The sequence below is a fragment of the Ovis aries genome, chromosome 6 (genome assembly GCF_016772045.2).
Source record: "Ovis aries strain OAR_USU_Benz2616 breed Rambouillet chromosome 6, ARS-UI_Ramb_v3.0, whole genome shotgun sequence".
NCBI lineage: Eukaryota > Metazoa > Chordata > Mammalia > Artiodactyla > Bovidae > Ovis > Ovis aries.
This window is the reverse complement of record NC_056059.1, coordinates 98676648-98697515: the sequence shown is the minus strand read 5'-3', so window position 1 is coordinate 98697515 and position 20868 is coordinate 98676648. Positions and strand designations below refer to the sequence as shown.

The 20868-nt window shown below is 42.7% G+C and overlaps 1 protein-coding gene and 1 long non-coding RNA gene across 7 annotated transcripts in view; both read left to right on the top strand.

Annotated features, from left to right (window-relative positions):
* Nucleotides 1–958: 958 nt before the first annotated feature.
* On the top strand, nucleotides 959–10052 carry LOC121819844 (uncharacterized). Its single transcript, XR_006060190.2, has 2 exons — nucleotides 959–3702; nucleotides 9847–10052. It is a non-coding gene; the product is annotated as an uncharacterized LOC121819844 (long non-coding RNA).
* Nucleotides 10053–13091: 3039 nt separating this feature from the next.
* LOC101118024 (placenta-specific gene 8 protein-like) overlaps nucleotides 13092–20868 on the top strand; it is a 47998-nt gene continuing 40221 nt past the window's right edge. For 5 of the 6 annotated variants that reach the window (XM_042251587.1, XM_042251580.1, XM_060417364.1 and 2 more), the window contains exon 1: nucleotides 16482–16546. The gene's annotated coding sequence lies outside the window, so the exon portion shown is untranslated. Of the gene's footprint in view, nucleotides 13161–16481; nucleotides 16547–20868 lie in introns of those variants that run through there. The other variant, XM_042251582.1, reaches the window with a different exon arrangement.

Below are 20868 nucleotides of genomic sequence, written 5' to 3'. Positions count from 1 at the left end.
GTCTCATGCAATATTTGGGACACACTTTTACTAAAAGTGTATTCATTGTTTATCTAAAATTCAGACTTAACTAGGGACCCTGTATTTGTTTTATTCTTCTCACTTTATGTTTTTATTTTTTTGGCTATGGTGGGTCTTCATTGTTGCAGGGAGTCTTCATTGCAGTACACGGGCTTCTCAAGTTATGGCACACAGGGGGCTCCAGAGCACATGGGTTCAGTAGTTGCAGAACAAGGGTTTCTCTTGTTGCAGCATATAGGCTTAGTTACCCCACCTCATGCGGGATCTTAGTTCCCAGTGAAGTGAAGTGCAAGTTGCTCAGGCATGTCCAAGCAACCCCATGGACTATACAGTCCATGGAATTCTCCAGGCCAGAATACTGGAATGGCTAGTGTTTCCCTTCTCAGGGGGATCTTCCCAACCCAGGGATTGAACCCAGGTCTCCCACATTGCAGGCAGATTCTTCACCAGCCAAGCCACAAGGGCCCAAGAATCCTGGAATGGGTAGCCTATCCCTTCTCCAGGAGATCTTCCTGACCCAGGAATCAAACTGGGGTCTCCTGCATTGCAGGTGGATTCTTTACCAACTGAACTATCAGGGAAGCCCCTAGTTCCCAGACCAGGGATCAAATCCATGTCCCATGCATTAAAGGGCAGATTCTTATCTACTGGATCACCAGGGAAGTCCCGGGACCCTGTATTTTATCTGGCAATGCTCCTGGCAATGCTCCTTCAGTCAGAGTTCCTCAAAATTTTAAAGAAATGTAAGAGGACAAGCTCAGCATAACGTGATGTCTAGATTGGGTTGTGACTGATGGGGACACGTGAACAGCAGGTAGGTGTGGGTAGGACAGTAGAGTGAAGCCTTGTAAAGTGAGTATTAAGTGGATTCCAGCAAAGTCCAAAGGTTGAAGGAAGTGGGTGGGGGGAATGCTGATGAGAGGTTTCTGAGAAGCCTGTGAAACACAGCCTGGGCTCGGAAGTGGAACAAGGGTAAGAGTAGGGCGTTTTAGAATCCCTTCCGTCTGAACAGAGCTTTACAACTTCACACCGGTTATCTCCATTGACTCTTGCAGGAACCTTTCAGAGAGAGTGCATGACTCATTGATCTCAGTGAAAAATGAGGAAACAAAAGACTCAATATAGGTCAGGCAAGTTCCCTTGGATAACCTTGGTGAATGGCCCTGCTGAGACTCAAACAAGGCCTTTGACTACACTTCACTTCCTGTGCTTTCTGAATGTTTGTTCTACGGTCAAAGGAGTTAATCAGAGTGGTAAGAAGAAGCAACACCAGCATCAGCAGCTAACATTTATTGACCACTTACTTGGTGCCAGTTCTAAGCGCCTTATATATTTAATCGCTTCTCACAGTATCCTGAAGAGGTAGGTATTATTACCATCATCAATGTATAACTGGCACAGAGAGATAGAGCAAATTGTTCAAGACGATACAGAATGAGAATTCAAGTCCAGTTATTCTAGTTCAAGAGCCCAAGTAGCTGATGGGTTGCCATTTCCTTCTCCAGCGGATCTTCCCAACCCAGGGATTGAACCCAGGTCTCCCACATTGCAGACAGACACTTTAACCTCTGAGCCACCAGGGAAGCCTGATGAAGACTCAGTTCTGTAAGGCTCCTCTGAGACATCTTCCCCACCAGGTCTCAACCTTGTTGTCCCTGACCTGTCCTTGCTGAGGCCAATGCAGCAAGAATCTTGCTAAGTCCGTTTAGAGAGAATTCCTCACCCTTAATATCTATATGACTTTTGACTACACTGTGCGGCATGTGAGATTTTAGTTCTCTGACCAGGGATTGAACCCATGCCCCTTGCAGTGGAGGCTCAGAATCTTAACCACTGGACTACCAGGGAATTCCTCCCTGACTTTTGTATCTGATCAAATTCCTCCTCCCCCTCCTCCCCCACAGTTATCTCATCACTCTGGTCTGTCTTCAGCAAGAATCTTATTCAGTCATTTAGCAAGAACCTTATTAAGTCAGTTTAGCAAGAATCCCCCTACCCGTAATGTCTTCCCTTACAACCTCACAGTTTACTACTGACCTCCTCAGACTACTTGTCAGCTGTAAATTCCCAGCTGTGATTTCTGTGTTCAGAATTTTTGTTGTTTAGTTGTAAAGTCATGTCCGACTCTTTTGTGACCTGATGGACTGTAGCTTCCTCTGTCCATGGGATTTCCCAAGCAAGAATACTGGAGTGCATTGCCATTTTCTTCTCCAGGAGATCTTCCTGACCCAGGGATCAAACTTACGTCTCCTGCATTGGCAGGTGGATTCTTTACCACTAAGCCACCAGGAAGCCCAAGAGATAATTCTTATTTGAACTGCGTGGCAGGACAGACACCTAATAACAAGAATATCTGCTTTTCTTACCATTCCATAAATCACCACCTCTTTTTGAAGTCCCAGGGCCATCCCATTCCTTGGCTATAATTACCTAACTTGTCCTTGGATCTCATTGTCTTTGTGGGGCTCCTGTACAAACATAACTAGCTTTGTTTTTCTCCTGTTAATTATCTTATGTCAATTTCATTAACAGACCAGCCACAAGAACCTAGAAGGGTAGAGGAAAATATTTCCTCTCCTACACAAGTAATCCATTGATCTTGTGTAGTATGCAAACACTCTATTGGAAACAGATACACAATAACAGATAAGACAAGGGAGTCCCTTGTCTCCAAGGAGCTGTGGTTGGACCAGGAACTGAATAATCTGAAATTGGGACAGGTCCAGAAAGTCCGGAAAGCAAGATTCCTGTAGTCGTAGACTATAATCTATAGAAGAGCAGCAAGAATAAAGTCTTTGGTGCATCTTTATAACCCAGGGACCAACGCAATGATCCGCTCAGTTTGTTGAGCCTAGTGTATTCAGAGCTCTGCAACATTCAATGGCAGTGGTTAAGTTCATACAGTGTGTTAAAATGAATGTTAATTACAAGAATGCAAGTAACTGAAGAAACATGTTCTTTTTTTTTTTCTTTTAAGCAGAAGTGAGTTCTTTCGAATGTTACTGTTAATTTTTGCAATTGTGTCTTGAAAGCACTTTCCTGTCAACTTTTTCCATGATTGTGTCAACTTGGAGGAAGAGAGCAATGCAGCAGTCTCTTTTTCAAAATTTGTATCAAGTCAAACAACACTTTTCATCCCCACAAAGATGAGAGGCTCCTCCCTTGCTTGGAGTAGAGTAGGTGATGAGCCACGTGCTACTTTCTCACCCAGGATCTAATTTTAGTTTTTGCTCCAAAATAGTGTATTTAAACAAAATTTTTCATAGAGTGTGTATTTCACAGGATGTGAAAACCCAAACCAGCTTCACTGGTCTGGGTGGGGTTGAACCTTCTACCCACAATTCGATTGAACCCACCTGTGCAGTAACTGAATCATCCCACAAGGCAAAACAAGCATGAATGCATTTGGCTGTGTAGGCAATAGAAATTAAGGGCTGGGTCCTGAAGCTTTGTTTTCAGAAGGAAAATGCTTGTTTGTGATTCCCTTCCTACTATGATTCTTCCACCCCCTACCTCACTTCAGCCCAGGTGGGTTTCCCTTGTTTTACTCTCCCAAAGCCCCCTTTTGCAATGCATTTGTGATCTTCTGTGATTTTCCATCTTCTTGCAGTGCAACCTTGGCTAGCAAAGGACTGGTTTACTGGGATCTCATTTACTACTGGGTCCTGGATGCCTGGCAGAGTAAGTGCTCAACAAATAAGTGTGTTGATGACCAATCGACCGGGTCTTCCCAGGTGGCTCCATGATCAAGAATCTGCCTGCCAATTCAGGAGATTCAGGTTCAATCCCTGGGTCAGGGAAGATCCCCTGGAGGAGGTAATGGCAACCCACTCCAGTATTCTTGCCTGAAAAGTCCCATGGACAGAGGAGTCTGGCAGGCTACAGTCCATGGGGCTGCAAAAGAGTCAGACACAACTGAGTGACTTAGCACAGATGCACGACCCATTGACTGCCCACTTTCTAGCTGTAGTTAACATACGCGGAAATCAAGAGAGCTCCGCCTTTATTCAGAGCCACTGAGGCCATCTTGACTCTACCTTTTCTAGTTTTGTGACTCTGGAAAATTCACCCAGGCTTTCTGAACTTCATTTTTTCATCTGCAAAATAAAGATGGTAATAATAACATCCTCCTCTGGGGCATTTCTAAGGAGTTAATATGATGATGGACTTGTAAATACTTAGTAGACATTCCAAGTATATCAGCCAAATTTAGTTAAGTGGTGAATATATCAGTGTGGATGCTATAAAAGATGGTAGAAAATGAGTGACTTAAAAATTACAGAGACTTCCCTGGTAGCCCAGTGCTTGAGAGTCCGCCTCTCAATGCAGGGGACTTGGCTTTGATCCCTGGTCAGGGAACTAAGATCCCACACGGATTTTAGTGTCTATGAATCCACCCCTGAATTTTGTTTCCTCTTGGCGTAGAATTGTACCTAGTCACTAATCCTCTGGATTAATCAAATGACACACTAATTTCTATGGGTACCTACCAATTCTGGTTTCCCAGGGATGTCATAAGGACACCCACCCAGGCAGAACTTCCAGGAAATCGACCCAAAAAGAAAAGTTACCATCAGAGTGATTGCCAGGAGTGGGATGGGGAAGGAAATAGGGAGTTTTTGTTTAATGAATATAGAGTTTCAGTGTTGCAAGATGAAAAATTCTGGAGATTGGTGGAACAAAAATGTGAGTATATTTAGTTTTACTGAATTGTGCACTTAAAAAAAGGTGATCAGCGTGGTGACCCAAGGACAAAAGAGCAGATAAAACCCAGGAGGGTCTTGGAATGCAGGAATGGAAAAACCAGACCCTTATCATCTTTCCCTCCCCCATGTTGTAACTATTAATAGATTTCAGGTCCTCCTGAGCAGTATAACCTGTCTCCCCTGCTACCCCATAGGGAGAAGGTATTTTTTACTCTTTATTCTTTACTCTTTCCCCTACCCAGGATACATGCCTCATCCAATCAGCAAATGACCCACAAGACTCTTATCCCACTCCTTGTACATGGCTATAAAAGTGGACCCTGTTCACTAAGAGTTTACTAAGAACCCCTGTTCAACGTCAGCTCTCCCTTGAGCTGGCCCGCTGTTCTAACAGTGTCTCCCACTCTAATAAACTTTATTTCCCTCTCATTCTGTCTATGTCTGGAAATTCTTTTCCAACCAGTGCCTGGACCATGAAAAATCAGTAAGTTTTATGTTATGCATATTTTTACCACAGTATTTAAAAATGTAATCATTGGAAGTCTCCACCATACACTCAAGAAAAAGGATGAGACCTCCAAGGAATAAGGATACTACATTTTATTTTATGACAGATTATATTTAAAGCTTAGGTGTTCTTATCACCTCCTGGAATTTTTATAGCTACAGAGAAACATCGATCTGTAGGGTCAACCGGGAATAAAACATCATCCAAATATTTCACATTCCTAGACAAAAATGGAGCTTAGGAAAATTAGTGTCCACCCTATAAAACAGCATGTGAAAGTTATTAAATGCACAAAATACATGGACCCAAATTAGCTATAATGTTATAGCCATGCGTTCCGGAAACACTCACTCAGAAGGACAATGCAGATAGTGGAGTGCAGTTTATTACACCGGTGGACCCAAGGCAGAGTCTCCTCTTAAGCAAGGACCCCGACCAGTTTTTGTGAAAACCTTATATACCCTAAGTGTATGTGCTCAGACCCACCTCCCCAAATTCCTTGAAACTAGTCTGGACAAAGTAAAAGAGAGATACAATCAAAGTTAACCCATGATTCATGTGTCATAAGCCTAGATAGTTAAACAGTGGACATTTATCAATAGGCCTGTGGTCATACCCCATAAGCATAATGGGATTTACGACTTTGTTCTGTTACAGAGATAATTAGCACATTCTTTTAGGCGAAGGAGAGTCTAGGTACAAGTCCTGAGGCTCCTTCATCGGGGGATCTGGTTTTCCAGTTAGTATCTCGTTTCCATAGATACCGGGCATATAGCTCAAAGTCCACAGTCCGGCCCAAGATGGAGTCCTGCTTTCAAGATGGAACCTGTTCTGTCTGTTTCCTCCTTCAATAACACATGGGATTTTCCCCAGCCTTATTGACATATCACTGACATATAACATTCAGTGAGTATAAGGTTTGCAAACTGTTGAGCTGATACACTTACCTATTGGCAAAGATTACCACCTGCTGCTAACACTTCCATCAAGTCACACAATTACAGCTTCTTTTCTGTGCTGAAAACATAAGATCTACTCTCTTAACAGCTTTGAAGTGTGTCACACAGTATTAACAGTGTTAGGGTTTTGAACAAAAGTTGGTTAACTGGAAACTTCTCTAGCAACAACTGACCTGTGGGGTAGAATACACACACCTGGTTTTCCAGCGTTACTATTCAACATCTCCATTCAAGTTACTCTGCTGAATTTGCATGCCTTTTGTCTTCTAGCTTCACAGAGCAAGGTTACCTAGAGCTAACGGAAATAGGAAAAGTTTCAGTGCTTGCATTTCCCTTCTTTAGAAACCCAAAGACTTTCATCCATCAGCTTTGCCACTTTTCATAGTTACACAATTGTTTCAGTGGCAGCCACACTGTAACCAGAGCAATTTACAGTTAATCCAGGGCTTTCTCGCATTCCTCTCTCAGTTTTGCTTCTTAAAGCATACAGCATCATTGCCCTGCCTCCTTTACAAAACTGTTCTCTACAACTTGTCTCCAGCTGCGGTTTGTTGTTGTTGTTGTTGTTTTCTGGAGGGGGTTTCCTCCTCCTCCTCTGGCTCTATCCCTCCTGTTATCTTTCTCACTTGGTTTTCTCCTCTATTCACTCAGTGAATATTTCCAGAGGGGCTGCAATGTGCTCCCAAGAGGGAGCAAAATGGATGTACAGCCTGCTCCCTAGGGGGTGCCCCTGAGACCAGAGAGACAGGTATGAATCAAATCAACACAGGAAACAAAGGTGGGCTTGCAATGGCAGTTCATGATGGGGCACTGGGCCAAGGGGCGATCAGGGAAGACCGCTGGGTCTGAGATCTGAAGGATGGGTAGGTGTCTGTGGACCAGGTGAAAGGGTGAGGCCAGAACCCCAGTGCTCAGTGTCAGGCAGCACCACTCTCACCCACATCTTTAATTTGCATCATGCTTGCTGGTTTACAACCACGACCACAACCACTCAGACATCACGCTTATGTTCTGTGGAGTGGAGGGCAGATGTTAATATTAATAGCTCTTCGTGTAACTGAGTACACAGACAAGGTTCATTAAAGCCATTGAATGGTGTACCCAGAATGACATGGTCTGGAGGTAGCACTGGAGTAACAACTGGACTGGCCTCAGGTCTCCAACCATAACTCCTGGGAATATCATTTTCTCTTCCTTGGTAACTCAGCCATTCATAAGATCTCAACAGAAAGTTCTCAGACCCACTTCTCTGGTCCTACCAGAGAATGAAAATCGCATTTTCTCACGTTAGCAGCTGGATATTTCTACATGGGCATCCCCCAAAAAATGTCACTTAAATAAAACATCAAAACCTATTTGTTGTTGTTCAGTTGCTAAGTCATGTCTGACTCCGTGATTCCATGGACTGCAGAATTCCAGGCTTCCCTGTCCTTCACTGTCTCCTGGAATTTCCTCAAACTCATGTCCATTGAGACAGTGATGCCATCCAACCATCTCATCCTGTCGTCCCCTTCTCCTCCTGCCTTCAATCTTTCCTAGCATCAGGGTCTTTTCCAATGAGTTGGCTCTTCACATCAGGTAGCCAAAGTACTGGAGCTTCAGCTTTAGATACTATTTCCCTTTTTTATAGTTTTCTTAACCTAATATTGGACTTATCTTCCCCAATGAACTATATGATTATTTTATCTAATTCAAAGAAAGAAAAAAAAACCCTTGTTTTCATTCTAATGGAACTGCATGAAATCAATTTTAAAAGAATTGACTTTATTATAAGATTTCTCATCCAAAAACATGAAAATTTTCCAGCTATTCAGATTTTTTTTTTTTTGATTTAACAAGACAGTAAGATTTTGTTCTCTATATTTTCTCTTACATTCTTATTAGAATTATTCCTAAGTAGTTTATAGTTTTCATCGTTATTATAAATGGAAAAAATACGTTCCCATTTTTACTTTTTGCTGGTTCTTGTTAGAGCAGAAACCTAAAGGAGATCAGTCCTGAGTGTTCATTGGAAGTACTGATGCTGAAGCTGAAACTCCAATACTTTGGCCACCTCATGCGAAGAGCTGACTCATTGGAAAAGACCCTGATGCTGGGAGGGATTGGGGGCAGGAGAAGAAGGGGACGACAGAGGATGAGATGGCTGGGTGGCATCACCAACTCAATGGACATGAGTTTGGGTGAACTCCGGGGGTTGGTGATGGACAGGGAGGCCTGGTGTGCTGCGACTCATGGGGTTGCAAAGAGTCGGACATGACTGAGTGACTGAACTAAACCGATTAGAGCTGAAAAAGACCTTTTGATTTCTGTATGTTCATCTAGTATCCATCCATCTTATCATATTCTCTTAAGATAATATTTGTTATTGGTTTGGAATATAGTCTTTTGCCTGTTTAAATAATTTTCTTTTATACCTACCTGCTTCGAATTTTTATTCAGATTGAATGGTTGTTGAATTTAAGCAAGTGTTGTTAGAATATCTGCTGATGTTTTCTCTTAGTTTATCAGTGTAATAAATTATGGTGATGGATTTAGAGACTGACCCACTCATGCAGTTGTGGAATAAACCTTGCTTATTTATTGCCTTTTATTCTTTTGATATAATGTATAAAGAAGTCTTCTATAATTTTCCTCTCTAAATCATCAGTGATATTAATCTATAATTATAATTAGTACTTAAAAATAATCTATACATTTTTTTCTTTCTTAAATTTTGGTGTTAAAATTACATTGGCTTCAAAACATCATTTTAAAAGACTTTTCTATGGCTTGGAGGAGTGGCTGAATTTCCATTTCTAACCAGCTCCCAGGTGATACTAATACTACCAGTCCATGAACACACTTTGAGGAGCAAGGGTCTAAATTACTTGGCACTGGAATTGTCGGCATTTAGAGGTAGATTAAAGCCCAACTCTGAGGCCATCGGGTCCTAGAATCTTTTCAGTATTGACCTCCAAGCACATTATTGTTGTTCTGCTTTTGTTTTCTCTGTCTTCTTGGGTCTGTTTTAAATAGCTTGTGTTTTGCCAGGAAATCACACATTTCTGTAGGCTTTCATAAGCATTGCTGTAGACTTGCCTATAACGAGTCTCTCAAATTTTTAAATTTCTCACATGCCTATGGTCATGCCTTTTTTTCTCATTCCTACCCTCTTTTATTTCCTTCTCTTTTTTGACCTCGTCAACTTTGCGCATTATTTTGGTCTGTTTTATATACAGTTTATTAGTCTATTCACTAACTTTTGGAGTTATTTCCAGCAGATTCTAATTCATCCTTCTTACTAATACTATTTTAATCTATTATTTTTCTATATCATTAATTTCAACTTTTACCTTTGTTGATTGATTTCAGTTTTGTGTTTTCTTTTTCTATCTTTCTTAAGATGAATATTTAGTTCCTTTTTTTTGGTTTTACTTTTAAATTATGAAGGCATTTTAGAGCTCTAAATGTTCCTTTTAGTACTGTTTCAGGGTCCTATTAATCTCAATAAAAGTGAAATCTTTTTCATTGGTTTCTAGAGAGTTTTTTCTACCTACATCATTCTTGTGAAAATTACAAGTGTCAATATATATAAAAAGAGTAGTTGCCTGCTCTTTTTGGTGTAAGCAAATGTGGGTGTTAACTACTGTTATTATTTACCTATTTATTATAGACGATCTGAGAGGACAAGTCTGGAGCTGTTGGTGGCCCCTGTACCTCCATGTGATGTTTGAGAAGGAATGAAGTTGGCATGAAGCAGAGCAGAGCTAAGACCACTGAGCCTTGATCACATGGTTGGACCTGGAGCAAGTTGGTCCCAAAACTGGTTGCACCCAAGATTTTTCAGATATGAGGCAATAAATTTCCTTTTTTGCTTAATATGGTCTTCTCTGGTAGCTCGGGCATAAAGAATCTACCTGCAATTCAGGAGACCCCGGTTCAATCCCAGAGTCAGGAAGATCCCCTGGAGAAGGGACAGGCTACCCACTCCAGGATTCTTGGGCTCTTGGTGGCTCAGACAGTAAAGAATCCACCTCATGTTGGACTTTTGTGACTCCATGAACTGTAGCCCGCCAGGCTCCTCTGTCCATGGGATTCTCCAGGCAAGAATACTGGAGCGGGTTGCAATTTCCTTCTCCAGGGGATCTTCCTGACCCAGAAATCAACTCTGGGTCTCCTGCATTGCAAGCAGATTCTTTACCAACTGAGCTATGAGGGAAGCCCATGACTGACACTTAATATTTACAGTTAATATTCTGTGACTGGAGTCAGAAAGAGTCTTAAACAATACAACTGCCAAGCAGTGTCCCAGGATAGAAACTTGAGATCCATTTCAATTTTGCTGTCTCACTGTCCACATTCCATATAGCAAGTCTGCGGATTCTACTTCTTAAATTTCTTTTCGTTATGATTCCTTTTCCCCACTTCCTTAATTCAAGGGACGGGCGGGGGGGGGGGGGGGGCGAAAAGCAGTATTTGCTGAATACTAACCTGCCTTTTGAGAAATCTGTATGCAGGTCAGGAAGCAAGAGTTAGAACTGGACATGGAACAACAGACTGGTTCCAAATAGGAAAAGGAGTATGTCAAGGCTGTATATTGTCACCATGCTTATTTAACTTCTATGCAGAGTACATCATGAGAAACGCTGGACTAGAAGAAACACAAGCTGGAATCAAGATTGCCGGGAGAAATATCAATCACCTCAGATATGCAGATGACACCACCCTTATGGCAGAAAGTGAAGAGAACTAAAAAGCCTCTTGATGAAAGTGAAAGAGGAGAGTGAAAAAGTTGGCTTAAAGCTCAACATTCAGAAAACGAAGATCATGGCATCTGGTCCCATCACTTCATGGGAAATAGATGGGGAAACAGTAGAAACAATGTCAGACTTTATTTTTGGGGGCTCCAAAATCACTGCAGATGGTGACTGCAGCCATGAAATTAAAAGACGCTTACTCCTTGGAAGAAAAGTTATGACCAACCTAGAGAGTATATTCAAAAGCAGAGAGATTACTTTGCCGACTAAGGTCCATCTAGTCAAGGCTATGGTTTTTCCTGTGGTCATGTATGGATGTGAGAGTTGGACTGTGAAGAAGGCTCAGCGCCGAAGAATTGATGCTTTTGAACTGTGGTGTTGGAGAAGACTCTTGAAAGTCCCTTGGACTGCAAGGAGATCCAACCAGTCCATTCTGAAGGAGATCAACCCTGGGATTTCTTTGGAAGGAATGATGCTAAAGCTGAAGCTCCAGTACTTTGGCCACCTCATGCGAAGAGTTGACTCATTAGAAAAGACTCTGATGCTGGGAGAGGTTGGGGGCAGAAGAAGGGGACGACCCAGGATGAGATGGCTGGATGGCATCACGGACTCGATGGATATAAGTCTGAGTGAACTCCGGGAGATGGTGATGGACAGGGAGGCCTGGCGTGCTGCGATTCATGGGGTCGCAAAGAGTTGGACACGACTGAGCGACTGAACTGAACTGAACTATAGACATACTTATAGATTGCTATGTAGTGGCGGTATGACTACATGACTTTAGTCACAAAGTCAAGTCTGACCCTTGTGACCCTTCAGACTGTAGCCCACCAGGCTCCTCTGTCCATAGGATTTCCCAGCAAGAATACTGTAGTGGGTTGCCATTTCCTTCTCCAGGGATCTGACTCAAGGATTGAACCCAAGTCTCCTGCATTGGCAAGCGGATTCTTTACCACTGAGCCACCAGGGAAGCTCAGACTGCTAGGACACGTTCAGTATTTAATCCCAACAGTAACCCTATGAAGAATTTGAAGCAGAGATGGTGACTAGCTAGACCGAGGTCACACAGTGAGCCAGCAGTGATTCTAACTCCAGAAGCCATACTGGGCACCCGTATGCCAGACTGTCTTGATAAACATTTACTCAGTGACTAACCGCAGAAGCAATTGTTATAGAACTCCACCCCAGGCAGTGCCCATATGACGCAGGCCAGCGGCTACTTAGTCCTTTTTGAAAATGGCAATGACTCTCCAAAGCAGTCTAGTCAATACCCAACCTGATCACTTTTCTCAGAGAATTTGTTATCAACCACTAAATCTCCACATTCTCAGCCCCAGAGCTTGTGGAGCCTGTTTGCAAAGAAAAGAGTAACACCAGCCAGGTTGTGGCCATGCCACATCTTTTGATCAAAGAAAGACCAAAAAAAAAAAAAAATGGCCTGGTGATTTTCTCAGCAGGAGTTCACACATACACACACACACACACACACACACACACACACACACACCTGTTCACAAGTCTGTCTCCTTGAAAATATAGTTCTTGGACTTCCCTGGTTGTCCAGTGCTTAAGAAGCTTTCTGTCAATGCAGGGGACATAGGTTCAAGTCCTGGTCCGGGAAGATTCCACATGCTGCAGGTCAACTAAGCCGTACATTGCAAATACTGAAACCCAAGCACCCGAGATCCCATGCTGTGCAACAAGAGAAGCCAATGCAATGAGAAGCCATGCACCACAGCTAGGGAGTAGCCCCTGCTTGCTGCAACTAGAGAAAGCCGACACAGTAATGAAGACCCAGCAGAGCCATAAATAAATAAACACGTTTTAATATATATATAGTTCTTCATGGAGTCTTTTCTGTTGTTTTTGTTCTTAATTTTTTTAGTGTTTGGCCACACAGCGCGTAGGACCCCTGACCAGGGATCGAACCCACACCCCCTGCAGTGGAAACTCGGCGTCTTGACCACTGGACCATCACAGAAGTTCCTGTGGAGCCTTTCCTGAATAGTCCTATAAACCTCTCCCTTCTGCCATTCCAGGACTCCTCACGTAGACCATCTGAACACTTCCTACTTCTACAGATGCTCCTTTCACTTCCTCAAATCCACTGAGCTCACGCCGGGACTTTTGCCCTCTCTTGGAATGCTCCTCCCACCCATCCACACAGCCACCTCCCGATCCTCCTCGGGTGTCTGCTCCAGGGAGGCCTCCCCTGCCCATCCTGTCTGAGGTAGGTCCTGCCTTCCCCGACTCCCTCTTTCAGAACCACAGCCCCTTGATGACTGCCTTTACAACCCTTAGAACAATAGGCAACCGTTTTATTCACTTGGATGTTGGCTTGGGGTTTGTTTGTGTTTGCGTGTGTTTTTCTTTCCTCTTCCTCCCTTAGTAGGATAAACCCAAAGGGGCATCTTGAGAGCAGGAACTCTGTTTGTTGCTCTTATATCGCTGGTACCTCACACAGTCCTGTTGTATAGCAAGGACTCAGCATATATGTATATGTTTGTTGCGTGAATGAATAAAAAAGAATCAGAGACTAGAATATAGAACCTGGGGGGCTTGATTTAACTCCAATCACAGATGACCTGGTAGGTCCCTTTTTAAAGTGTTCAATTGGTATAACTGGGCAGAACGCATGAAGTTCCCAAATCCTGGATCCTTCCCCACTTGATGGAATTCAATTAATCCCTGGGTGGTTCTTTTCCTAATTCTGTGTGACTGGCTCAGTGAGTGAGTGAGTCAATGCTCAGTCATGTCCACCTCTGTGACCCCATGGACTGTAGCCCACCAGGCTCCTCTGTCCCTGGGATTTTCCAGGCAAGAATGATGGAGTCGGTTGCCATCTCCTCCGCTAGGGGATCTTCCTGACCCAGGGATTGAACCCACGTCTCCTGAATTGGCAGGTGGATTCTCTACTACTGTGACACCTGTGGCTGGCTCGGACCATAACTCTAAAGACATTTCAATGTGATCCCAAGGGTCCCTGAATTTCACTCATGCCAGTGACAGAGGCCTCCCCCTGTCCTTCAAAGGGCTCAGTGTCCAGCTGGAGAATGGGGCAGGTGAGATGTCCTACTGTGGAGGAGAGGGGTATACAGATGGCTTTGAAAGAACCTTTAAAAAGGGCCTCATCTTGGGAAAGGGTAGGGGTGAGAGGGGAGGGAAACGCAACTCTATTGCATATCATTCATGTATCCAGGCTCTCCCATATTATCTTATTTAATCTTCACCAGGGTCCTGAGATGTGGATGTTTTCACCACTGTTTTGTAGTTGAGAATCATAGTGGAAAAATACAGACTTTAATGTCAGATAAGCCTGGATTCACATTCCACTCTTTCAGATTAGCTGCTGTAGGGCCCTTGGAAACTACTTGACTTCTCTGGACTTAGTCTCCTTATTAGTGGTAGTAGTAGTAGTAACAATGACAGTTGCTATGAATGTCAAATGAGGAAGATATATGACACATTAGTTGAAATGATTTTGTGCTTTAAGCACATGCTGGAGATTTAATACATTACAACCTTTTTTGTTAAGAGATTTGCCAAAGATCCACAGAATAAGTGGCCTAGAACTTGATGACCTCTTGCTTTGACTCTTGGGAGTCACTTGGACAGCAAGGAGATCAAACTAGTCAATTCTAAAGGAAATCAACCCTGAATATTCATTGGAAGGAGTGATGCTGAAGCTGAAATTCTACTACTTAGGCCACCTGATTTGAAGAGTCAACTCACTGGGAAAGACCCTGGTGCTGGGAAAGATTGAAGGCAGGAGGAGAAAGGGGGTGATGGAGGACAAGACGGTTGGATGGCATCACCAACTCAATGGACATGAGTTTGAGAAAACTCTGAGAGATAGTGAAGGACAGGGTAGCCTGGTGTGCTGCAGTCCATGGGGTCCCAAAGAGTCAGACATGACTGATTGTCTGAACTGAACTGAACTGAAAGAACAACAAAAGGATATTTTCTTTCTTTCTTTCTTTTTTTTAATACTGCAGTAGGTTGCCATTTCCTCCTCCACAGGGTCTTCCGCATCCAGGGGTGGGACCTGTGTCTCCTACACTGGCAGGCAGATTCTTTACTACTGAGCCACCAGGGAAGGATATTTTCTATATGGGCCATACGGTGTGTCTCACCTCCCAGGTCATAAACTCTCCTAGGACGGGAATGATATCACAGCCCATTTTGGCTGAGTGCTATGGTTTTGGCTCACACTCCAGTCTTCTACAATAAGGTCATACGATTGTGCTGATACCTGGGTTTTCTACTCAGTGGTATGTGTGAATGTCAGTAGACTCGATGAAGGTCTCCCTAAAATCAGTGAGTGCCCAGGTATTCCTTTCCCCTTATTTTCCACCTCCAAGAACAACTTCTGTACATACAACTAACCAAGGAGAACATAAAGTAGTTTCAGTGATAAAACTCATTCAAGTTTTATATTCAAACACCATGGGAAAATCTCTACAACTTAGAGTCACATCGAAAAGGATAATGTTTTAACCTCTGCTAAATGAACACATTTTAAATCAGCAACCAGGAAACAATTGAAGTTTTCATATTCAGTATTGCGTATCTGTGTACCTATCTACTGATTCATGAAGTGATTCAGCTCCCTCATCGCTGTGCCCGTTCTCTAAGAACTGCCCATTCCTGTTGTGATTAAACAATAGGAATGCTGGCTTCCGTTAAAGCTACGCTTCTGTTTGCCATCCTTGCTGAGGTCCTCTGCATTCTTCATTGTTGTTGTTTAGTCACTAAGTCGTGTCCAGCTCTTTGCGACCCCATGGGTTATAGCCCACCAGGCTCCTCTGTCCGTGAGATTTCGCAGGCAAGAGTACCAGAGTGGGTAGCCATGCTGTTCTCCAGGGGATCTTCCTGACCAGGGATGGAACCCGAGTCTCCTGCTTTGCAGGCAGTCTTTACTGCTGAGCCACCAGGGAAACCCTGCACCTTCTCTTTCTATGAAATTGTCCCTGCAGTGATCTCCACGATGACAGTCTTGCCTTCTAGAATCCAGGCTCCACACCAGCACCAGACGGGTAACTCCAAAATTGCCACTGTCCCTCCCTGCACTCCTAACCTTCAATATCTTCTCTTGTCTCTCATTGGCCATACAGCACGTTAGCTTAGAAAACAATCTGACAAGAAGGAAATCAAATATGTCTTTAGCATTTTTGAATCGTAAGGCCAGCTGCTCAATTCTCACTTTTAAACATGTGTCAAAACCCTTAAATGCCTTAGGAAATAGATGAATTCTAAAAATTCTAAGTAAATAAAACTTGGACCTTCATAAGATGTGTTGTTTGCCCAATCATAGATACATCTTGCTGTCTAAGGAAGCAGTATCATCAGGCAAATGTCACATAAAATTAATGGAATCAGATGAACGGAGTGTCCACTTTCTTAAACGGAGAAACACTGACCACCCCACCCCACCCCAAGCAGTAAAGACAGGCTTGCTTTCTTTCCTCCAGTCCCACCTCCTAACTTTCCACACCTCCCTCCCACCCAACCCCGCCTTAACTGATGACAGCCCTGGGCTGCACAACAAAACAGTCGTGTTCCAAAGGTTTTTCCTGCTGATCTGAGCTGCTGTCCTCTGTAGTCAGCCTGTGTGTGGTGAGTATTTTTGCAATAACTTTAATGTTGCAAACTTCTTGTCTTTCTCTTTCATCCTCTTTCAAAAGAAAATTATTTTAATAAATTATTGAACCAGTAAATTCTTATCATATAACTAATATAAGATAAGGTAGAATTGAATAATAAGTGAATTTCTGTTAAAACCCACATGTCTGCAACATGTAATTGTCTTTTAAATTAAATTTGACAGGGGCAATTCATAAGATCCTGTGTATAGACTGTTTCCTAAAGATGAAGAGATATTTTTTAAGTGAAAAAAATATTCTCAGTTATAAAGAAGAAATTAAGACTGGTGTGTTTAGGCAGATTATTCTAAATTCCTTTGAGAAACTTTGTTATTTTATAATTAGTTTCAAGATTTGCTGTGGAAATTACCATTGCTAGAGTTTGCAGTTTATTATTACTTTACTGTCTGACGTTAATTCTATCTGTTTTTATATAACAAAAACAATTTTTTGAGATCATCACAGTCTGGCCATTTGTCACCTTTCCTGATTTGCAGTGTTGTTTTTACGGGCAATATTACCAAGGCAAATCTTAGTATTTTCACTGTTGAGGGAATGATTCATTCTTCTCATGTGTATGATTTAAAGAAAGGGGTCAGGGAGAAAAGTTTTTTTTTTAATTTCTTAAAGATGGTTGATAAAAGGCATGACATCTAGATGGATGTCTGGTCTCGAGACTTTGAAATTGTGCGTATGAGACTTACTGTGTCTGTATCCATACATTTGTTCACTGAGCCTCTACTCTGTCCCAGGCATCATGTTAGGATAAAAAGATGAGTGGCCAGAATCCATAGAGCTCAGACTCCAGTAGAGGCAAGGGACCTGAAAACAGCTGATCTTAAAATATCAGGTCAGACGCTCACACACAGCCACACAGTCGTGTCTGACTCTTTTTGGCCCCATGGACTGCAGCCTGCCAGGCTCCTCTGTCCATGGGATTCTCCAGGCAAGAACACTGGAGCAGGTTGCCATTTCCTTTTGCAGGGCATCTTCCCAACCCAGGGATCGAAACTGCATCTCCTGCTTCTCCTGCATTTGCAGGCAGATTCTTTACCATTTGAGCACCTGGGAAGCCTCGAGAGGCCTTGTGTGTGTGTGAGTCAAACAGTCATGTCTGACTGTTTACGACCTCATGGGCTATAACCCGCCAGGCTCCTCTGACAATTGAATTCTCCAGGCAAGAATACAGAAGTGGGTTGCCATTCCCTTCTCCAGGGGATCTTCCCCACCCAGGGACTGAGCCCAGTTCTCCTGCACTGTGGGCAGATTCTTTACTGTCTGAGCCATCAGGGAAGCCCTCTGAGAGGCCTTTTGTTGTCGTTCAGCCACTCAGTAATGTCCGACTCTGCGACCCCATGGATCACAGCACACCCAAACTGAAGGCTTCCATGTCCTTCTTCATCTCCCGGAGTTTGCTCAGACTCATGTCCACTGAGTCAGTGATGAGGTCTTAAACACACTGAAAAACGTGTGGTATGCTATTCATCTACATTCCTCCATATGTAAAGAAGTCCAGTGTAATTGTGATTATTTCCCTCAAAGATTACCTTTATTTGAGGAAGGAGAATAAATATTTTCCCTTTATTTTAGTTCACTTTATTGCCCAAACTTTATTGCAGCCCTGAGGACATGCTTAGTTTAGCTCTTTCGAAGCCATCCAAGCAATCCATCGGAAGTGCACTTCCATGTATTAGCACAATGCAGAGGAAGCCAAGAGTACTGAGCAAGCATCATTGTTTAGCCATCAGCTTTATTGAGAAATTAGCACTTAACACTACTTTTAAACTCATTTGGGTTTTATGGGGGTGGGGTGGGAGGCAGTGAGAATGGAGATAAACATACATGTGCGTTTTTGCATCTGCCCCTCTTAGTGCACAGATATGTAGGGAGGTAAGAACAGAGATAAACGCGTGCACGCAGAAAAATGTGTGGGTCCGTTTAATGGCTGCCCCTCCTAATGCATAGATCATCTTCTGGAAGGACATGTCCAGAGGCTTTTAGGAGAACAAAAGTTTGGTAATTAAGTGTATTGGCTCCTGCTTTTTTTCCTGAGTTAAATTTGTCAACATTTAAGTGTTTCGTGGCCACCAGCTAATCATATTTTCACTGAAGTTTTGAGATCCATTTATACTGACTAGAGCACCCAGAAATGGTTTTAGTTATCGTCGTAGAAAGTATTGGATAGGACTTGCTCAAGTTTTGGATTACAGCTGTTGCTGCTGTTGTTTAGCTGCTAAGTCGTGTCCAACTCTTTGGAAAACCCACTGTAGCCCATCAGGTTCCTCTGCCCATGGGATTTTCCAGGCAAGAATACTGGAGTGGGTTGCCATTTCCTTCTCTAGGGGATCTTCCCAACCCAGGGATTGAACCTGTGTCCCCTGCATTGGCAGGTAGATTCTTTACCACTGAGCCACCACGGAAGCCCTTGGATTACGGACAACACCCAAATTCACCATTCTGTAACTTTTGGCCTTTGATTTTACGGCTAATGACCAGCGCTATCTTAACCCTCTTTTCTTCCATCACCAATGCAATTTGTGGGCATTGAGTGGGGTGGGCAGCTCTTCCTGCTGCCTCCCCCCACAACCCCATCCCATGCTAATAGCACAAAATCTAAAATTATTTAGCAAAGTTGATTGTTGACCAAAAAAAGACTTTTTAAAAAGTCAGCTAAGTCCCTTCAAGATGTTTGTGCTGAAGTGAATGGAGCTATTAGCTGTAAGTGATCTTCAACCCACATGACTCAAAGGACTGATGATTCCAGTTCTAATTTAAGTTGCAGCAAGTTTTAAATTACAGTCCTGTACTTCTTAGGTCTTCTGGTTCTTTTAGCCAAGATATTAAATCTGAGACAGTTACAGGTTTACTATGCTGATAAGACCAGATAATAGATATTCCAAACATGGGTGGAGACAAGCCCTCTGCAAGTCCAGGAACTGGTGATCCCCTCTTCTCTTCCTGGGATTCTCCCCTGCTGAGTTCCTATTGGAGACAAAGATTTCCAAGAAAGAAGTCAAGAGACAACAGATAGAATAAAGGCAAGACATGAGTCTGAGAAAATAATAGCCTAAGGGAGGAATCTGATTTTAGTTGAGAGTTTTCATAGCTGTATATGACTTAAAACTTCTAACTCAAGGATTCATTCACTCAACCAATAATATTTCAGCCTTTTATTCTGCAGACAGAAATAAATTGGGGGATGAGCTGGAAGAACACAAACTCTTTCTTGGAAAGACTTTCTTTTCCTTTACACCAACTCAAGAGTCACGGTAGAAGTTTTAACTAATAATTCTGAGCTAGAGCCCAATGATTGGATCCCAATTCTAAAAGAGATAAATGTTCACTCTCCAGTTACAACAAAAAAGAAAACAGCCTTCTTTTCCCTGTAGGAAAAATGTTTTACTGCCACAGTTGGGAGTAAACTCATTAAAATGTGTTCCTACACACACAAAACAAATTTTTATTGGATTAAATGGAAGGACATACATCACAGATGTCAACAATAGTTAATCTTTGGACTTTCCTGGCAATCCAGTGGTTAAGACTCCGTGCTTTCACTGACAGGATACAGGTTTGATCCGTGGTCAGGGAACTAAAGATCCCACATGCCATGTGCCCCCCTAAAAAAAAATAGTGGTTAGCCTTGTATGCTGGATTTAAAAGAAACATTTTCTTTTGACATTTTTGTGATATTTAGATTTATGTTCATTGATTGTACTATTTGAACTAAGTTTTAAAAATTATACATGTTTGGGGTGAAAAATTAAGTGGGAGGGGAATGTGAAATTAGAGAGGAAATGTGTGTTTTATCTTTGTGTAAAAGACGTATGCACCATTACTTCAGTACTCAAATCATCATTTTGGATAGACGTCCTATAATAATTATGATAACTTAATTCTCAGCCCTCCCTGTACCCTGGAGTCACCTAGGAAGCTTTAAAAATATCAATTCCAAAGCCTCTTTCACTTAGACCAATGGGGCCAGAATCAGAATGAAGCCAAGTGGCCAACTTATCATATAATCTAAGGGTCCATGTTGTAATTTTTGTCTTCATAGCATTGACCAGGAAGTTTATTGTTGTTGCCTAGTCGCTAAGTCACACTGACTCTTTCGGGACCCCATAGACTGTAACCTGCCAGGCTTCTCTGTCTGTGGGATTTCTCGAGCAAGTATACTGGGGTGAGTTGTCATTTCCTTCTCCAAGTAGTCTTCCCAAACCAGGGATAGAATCTGTGTCTCCTGCATTGACCGGTGGATTCTTTACCGCTGAGCCATCACGGAAGCCCAACCAGGAA